This window comes from Tamandua tetradactyla, chromosome 8 (assembly GCF_023851605.1).
Source record: "Tamandua tetradactyla isolate mTamTet1 chromosome 8, mTamTet1.pri, whole genome shotgun sequence".
Lineage (NCBI taxonomy): Eukaryota > Metazoa > Chordata > Mammalia > Pilosa > Myrmecophagidae > Tamandua > Tamandua tetradactyla.
Window position 1 is genome coordinate 15,831,885 of NC_135334.1, and position 6,238 is coordinate 15,838,122.

The 6,238-nt window shown below is 37.1% G+C and overlaps 1 pseudogene; it reads left to right on the plus strand.

The window, feature by feature from the left end:
* The first annotated feature begins 319 nt into the window (after window positions 1-319).
* On the plus strand, window positions 320-5,832 carry LOC143645003 (olfactory receptor 10D3-like; annotated as a pseudogene).
* The last annotated feature ends 406 nt before the right edge of the window (window positions 5,833-6,238 follow it).

Sequence of the window (6,238 nt, forward strand, 5' to 3'; positions counted from 1 at the left end):
GAATCATGGGATTGAAATAGATCAATGTGTCCTAATAAAATGGAAATTTAACATATCTGGGAGAAAATCTCCAGTTAAGAAGCAGTTTTATAAAATGGTCTCAATTCTGTTCCCACGAGTATCATTTTATCCTGGTGGTTCTCATACTTTGATTAATGCTTCTGCAATTACTCTGGTTGCTACTGCAACTTGGTTTGAGCAAAAAATTTTTTTCCTTTAATAGATACAGTCTGGACCTTAAAAATATAGTGTTATTAAATTGATATTAAAGGAAACAAAAGGAACATGAGTAGAGAGAATAAACAAAACAGACCCGCTTATGGAGTTTGACATCATCTTCTCTGCAGTAACTGCCTTCTTCATGAAAGCACCTTCTCATGGTGTAAGACAAATATACCAGTTTAAGATATAAAAGTATGGTAGCAAAGATATTTGGTCTGAAAAGATAAATCTCTAGGAAAGGAGGTACTGGCAGTAGGATAAACGCTGTCACTTATCTTCTTATTCATTAGAGAAGTAAGCATTGGCTCCCAGATAATAGGAGGAAATTGACTCCACCACAGAGAAATGCAAAAATGAAAAGAGGTAGTTATGCATTCATTCATTGATGCATTCAGTAGTCATTTGTTGAGCCTTCCTATGTTCCATTCCCAATCTAAATGCCGTTATACCTGGGATATTGCCTTTGATTACAAACATTGCATTACAAGTGGGACACTGACAAAGTAGCATGTCAGGAATCCAAAGGACATGGTATGCGATAAATGGTTGTACGAAATTAGACCCTTTGGTCTAGACAAAGAACACAGATATGACTTATCTCAAATTTGGAAATGGATGCTGCCTGGAAAAAATGATCAGAATCATTTAGCAAACTACAAAAACAAAGCAAGGAGAATTTGTTAGAAAACTCAATAGGGCAGGCTTTAACTGAAGGAGATATTAGCAAGGGGGATGGTTTGCCTTGAAAAGGTATAATCCCTGTATCTGGGAATGTGGGAGTGGATTTTAAGAGTTACAGAGCACGCTTTGAGCTATGCAGACCAAAATTTTCAAATTAGCACTTACAATTTCCCAGGGATTCCTAAAAATGACCGCAGCACTTTATATTAAGTGTAACAATGGCACACATCTATCAACACTATTTTTTAAACAAAAATATATTATGAAAATATTTTAATATACTTTTCTTTAAATCAAAAAGTTTTGGGAATCTTTGGACATGTGGTTGCATGAACAAGTGCAGCAATTTGAGGATATGGGATGCATGTGCTCATGATTCACTCACCATCTGGATGTTAATATTCACTGAACAAACCAAGTGGACTGCATACGGTCATCATATAGTTTAAGTTGTTTGTCTTCCTACCCATTCACATATAATTTATACTTATGTTGGGCTTTTGGTTGAAAAGAGGAAGTTTGAGGAACAATGATAGTCAGATTCAAATTTATAAAAGAGATAAATAATTGGCAGGCTCCATTCATGCTGTGCCTAAGAAATTATATTCGTTCCATCAAACTGTGGTGTTTCAAAATGAAGTTGAAATATGTAGGGATGATTATATCCAAGTTCTTATATTTTTCCTGAGAACATAGTCTGGATATCTACTCAAAAACAATTGAGAAAAGCTTATAAATAGAAGCCTGAATCTTTCACTTTTAACATTGCTAATTAGAAACAAAAAATGAACCCTATTAAACATTGTTTTAAAATTCTAGAATTTTTAACAGCAGGTTTTAAAAGCTGCTTTTGTTCATTACCCCCAATATGTGTAATATATTTAATCTGTTTTTAACATACATGTGGCGAATAAAACTAAATGTAACATAATATTAAACTTTTTAAACATGTGTGAACAAATCGCATTCTCTACAACAAAATCAAGATAATTAAACAAGATGTATTCATCACTTGGATGGAATAAATAATTATGTTTTATATATATATTTTAATATTTTCTAAATATTGTTATAGTATTTAAAACGAATTTATTAATATCAATTTTTGTTTATTGTGGTCAGTTTTAAAAATTACCTTTATTGTGAAATATCTATTTTGTACATTTAAAAATATATTATAAAATGTAAACAGTATCAATAAACTCGTGTGTATAAGGCAGCCATTCCATTATAAGAAATGGAAGACAATCTAGAAGACTATAAACTAGACTTGCTTTTATTGAACAAAATGTGGCAGAGGTGATGGGGTGTCCCTTCTGAGATTAAGTTATAAAAGACGAGGCTTCCATCATGGGTACACTTGCTCTATCTTCTGTCTCTTTGATGGATTGCTGTTGCAGAAGTCAACTGCCATGTTGTGAAGCGGTTCTGTCCAGAGGTTCCAGGTTTTCCATTATCCATGTGAATTAGCTTGGAAGTTTCCTTCCCCACTGGAGCCTTCAGGGGAGAGTGCAGCCCCAAGCACAACTTTGCGAGAGACCCTGAACCAGGGGCCCCCAGCTAAGCAGTGTTTGTCCTACAGCTAAAACACCTTATTTTAGATGTAGAACAAGTATTCAATAAACATTTGTTGACTGCTGTCTTCCATTACACTGGAAAAATCATGTGGAAAGCAATTCTTATTTAGGGAAGTCAACTTTCCCAGTTGACAAAAGTTCTTGTTGAAGGAATAGAAATGGAGACTATATTTACAAATTGAAATAGTAAAAGAAAAGCATCATCTGAAAAGCAGGGAAAGATCCAAGGAGAAATTTAGATAATTATTTGAGTATGTAGAATTGGATATTTGAGAAAGCTGAGACATATGGTTGTAATTTACAATTCCAATAAAAGACACGGAAACTGAGGAAATGGTTTCTAAGATGTCCTAAGAATACCCCTAACATCTTCTCTCACTTCCTATAGGTCAATTACAGAAGTAGAATGTATAGATAAGGCTCTAACTTGCTCATATCACAGTACTGCCACAAGGGGAAACTTCATAATATTTTTTGTTTAAGCAAGATCACTTACCCACTTCTAATTAACTCCCTTTGCTCAATAGCTCTTTGAACCAGGTCTCATTCAGAGATGGGATTCCAAAGGGCTCTAAGGACATTGAAATTTCCATATATGAAAAGACAATGAAGTTATTAGTTTGGTGGAAGAAGTCTTTGCAGAAGACAGAGGCATATTCACTTTTATGTCTCATAGTCTAGATTTATCTGATTGAGAAGAAAGAGATTTCTGGATTATGGGAGTTTATAGTGTGATGTCAAAGGAAAACTTGGGTTGAAGATCTTAGAGATAGAAGGTAAAGGCATCAGAAGCATCCGCCTCGTAAGTAACCCAAGTGCCATCTTCATCTCTTTTCCCTACTCCTCTTTTCTGCCTCTAATGGGAAGGAGAATGTAGAGTCCTTGGATTATAAATGGCCTTAGAGTTTAGACTGAGCAGGAACATGGGAAGATTGGGTGCAAGAATAGGAAATTTATTTAGTTTATCTTTCAACCCATCATGCTGAGCTAGAAACTCACAGGTCCGTTATTATTGTCCTTTAGAACCAGGAATTTAAGCTTGATTCAAAAGTACTACAAGAATGGAAACTCAAAATGAGCCTACATATGGACACCCTCATTTCTCTTCATTCTGTGATGTGTGACCCCTCTTGATGAAACTCCCTGGACTTTTTGGAAAACAGTATAGAGTATGTGTAGCTCTTGTCTTGGGTCTGGTCACCTTTAAGATTCAGTGCAGAACTTCTCCCTGGGTACAAGTGTCCTGGAGGTAAACAAAGAAATTTTTCCATATTTAGGGGAATAGGGCAGAAGAGGACCAGATAGAGGGTCAAGCTACTTTACAGAGTTCTTTAGGTAGACTACTATTTGATGTTGTCATATTAATTGTTCTCCAAGACAAAACAGCTAAGATGATATCCAGCCCTTTCCAGAAACTAAGACATTTCATTCTCTCAGTCATCAAAAATGTATTTTGGTCTCCTGCAAGCTTTGGTGAATCCGCAAAAAAAAAAAAAAATGTATTTTGAACCTACTGTGTGCCAAGCACCATTCTCTGTACTAGGAATATCGCAGTAAACTAGACAGATTATTTGTTCTTCTGGACTTTATATTTTAAAGGAGGTGGAAGGAATGGGAGACAGGCCAACATGTCCAGGATGACTTTTAGATGCTTAGTGATGTTAAAAGGCAAAACATCGGTCACAATGAAGCAAGATTTTACAAGGTCAGTAATCCCAGCATCCATCACAGATGCAGGACAGTGGAGAGACTGATATTACAAAAAACAATTTAGATCCCTGGTTCTACCATTCACCACTGACCTCAAGTTAGAAGAATTCCTTAGCCTTTCTAATGCTGGAATATTTTCTTTTCTATAGTTCAACCCCAAAAGTTATTGTAATGATTAAATGAGCTGAGATAATGTTATATAAGTATTTTACACTGTAAAAACAATGATGGTAAAACCTTCATGATTCACTGAAAAAGAGATAATGCAATGCGATTAGCTGTAGTGGTTCACAAATATAGTGATTCTCAAGTTGCAATTATATATCTCCAAAGATATGAAAGAGCCCCCACTTGATTCTGATGGATGGGGGCACAAAATGTCTATGGATCCTGTTCTTCACTTTCAAAATGATTCTTCTAATCTACAAGGTTTTTAATGTATTTTCCCAATAAGGAACATACAGTATTTGGAATCAGTGCAACAAAAATATTGGTACTGACATTGCTAGACTGGCCATAACAGCTATATCCTGATTACAGTACCATGAAATTTGGATCACAAACTGTCTTTCCAAAGTTCAAACCAAAACACCGTCATTTAAATCATAAATTTCATTTCCTCAGTGTATTTGCTCTATTGACATCAAGGAAGAGCCTTTTTCCAGGTCCTCTGCTTCCTCTTCCTTTCTCACATTTGGTTCCCATGGAGATAAAGAACTAAGTGGTGACCCAGTTCATTCTGTTGGGAATCCCGCACACAGAAGGCCTGGAGTCTATGCTGTTTGTCCTGTCCTTGTCTTATCTTTCTATGCTTGCACGCTGCTGGGAAATTTGTCTATCCTCATGGCTGTTGTTTTTATCTCTTACCTTCACACACCCATGTATTTCTTCCAGGGGAATCTGTCTGTGTTTGACGTGGATTTTTCCTCTGTGATCTGTCACAAAATGCTGCTCTACCTTATAGGATAGAGCCAACTCATCTCCTACAAGGACTGTATCTCACAGCCTTTTTTTTTTTCCATTTCCTTGGGAGCATTGAGTGCCTTCTGTATATCATGGTGGCCTATGACTGCTTCACTGACATCTCTTATCCTTTGCAATACACAGTCCTCATGAACCCTAGAATCTGTGTGGGCCTGGCTGTGGGCTGTTAGGATGTGTCCATTCCAGTATCTTGACTTCCCTCACCTTCACCCTGCCATATTGTGGTACCAATGAAGTGAACCACTTCTTCTGCAACATCCCAGCACTCTTGCCCTTGGCCTGTGCTGATACATCCCTAGCCCAGAGTGTGAGTTTCACCAACATTGACTTAGTATCTCTTGTGTGCTTTCTCCTAATCTTCATATCCTACACTCGAATCACAGTCTCCATCTTGAGCATTCTTTCATCTGAGGGCCGTTGTCATGCTTTTTCCACCTGCAGTGCCCACTTCATTGCTATCCTCTGTGCCTACGGGCCCATTATCACTGTGATCTGCAGCCCATAACCAACCCCATGTTGGAGACAGTAGTTCAAATTGTTACGAATCTGGTGGGACCAATGCTGAACCCTTTGATTCTATACCTTGAGGAATAAGGAAGTAAAATTAACCCTGAAAAAACTACTGCACAGGACAGGCCACATTCCTGAGAGTGAATAAGAATGTATGGCTAAATGATGAGCTAGAATTTCCTCTACCCAAACATATGAAATTTCATTTGCAATGTTCAGATGTGACAATGACTTTGACATTGCAATGCATACTCTGAATGGCATGGACCACTATATCACAATGCTTTATCTTTTTGTACATTTCATTCCCTCAAATTACTTAGGTTCTCCCTCCCCACCCCATAATTCAAGAATGGCATGGTGGTGGTTATTTGTCTTTCTTCTGTGGAGAGCCACCCTCCACCGGAAGCAGGGTCCTTTCCATTGCACCATTTGTTCATCTTTTTCCTGCTTATTTCTCTCCAAACTATGAGTGAGACCAAGCCTGCAAATAAAAGCAATTAGTAGAAGAAAAGAGACTTTAAATATCTGATTCAGTGAGTGATAGAATCTTC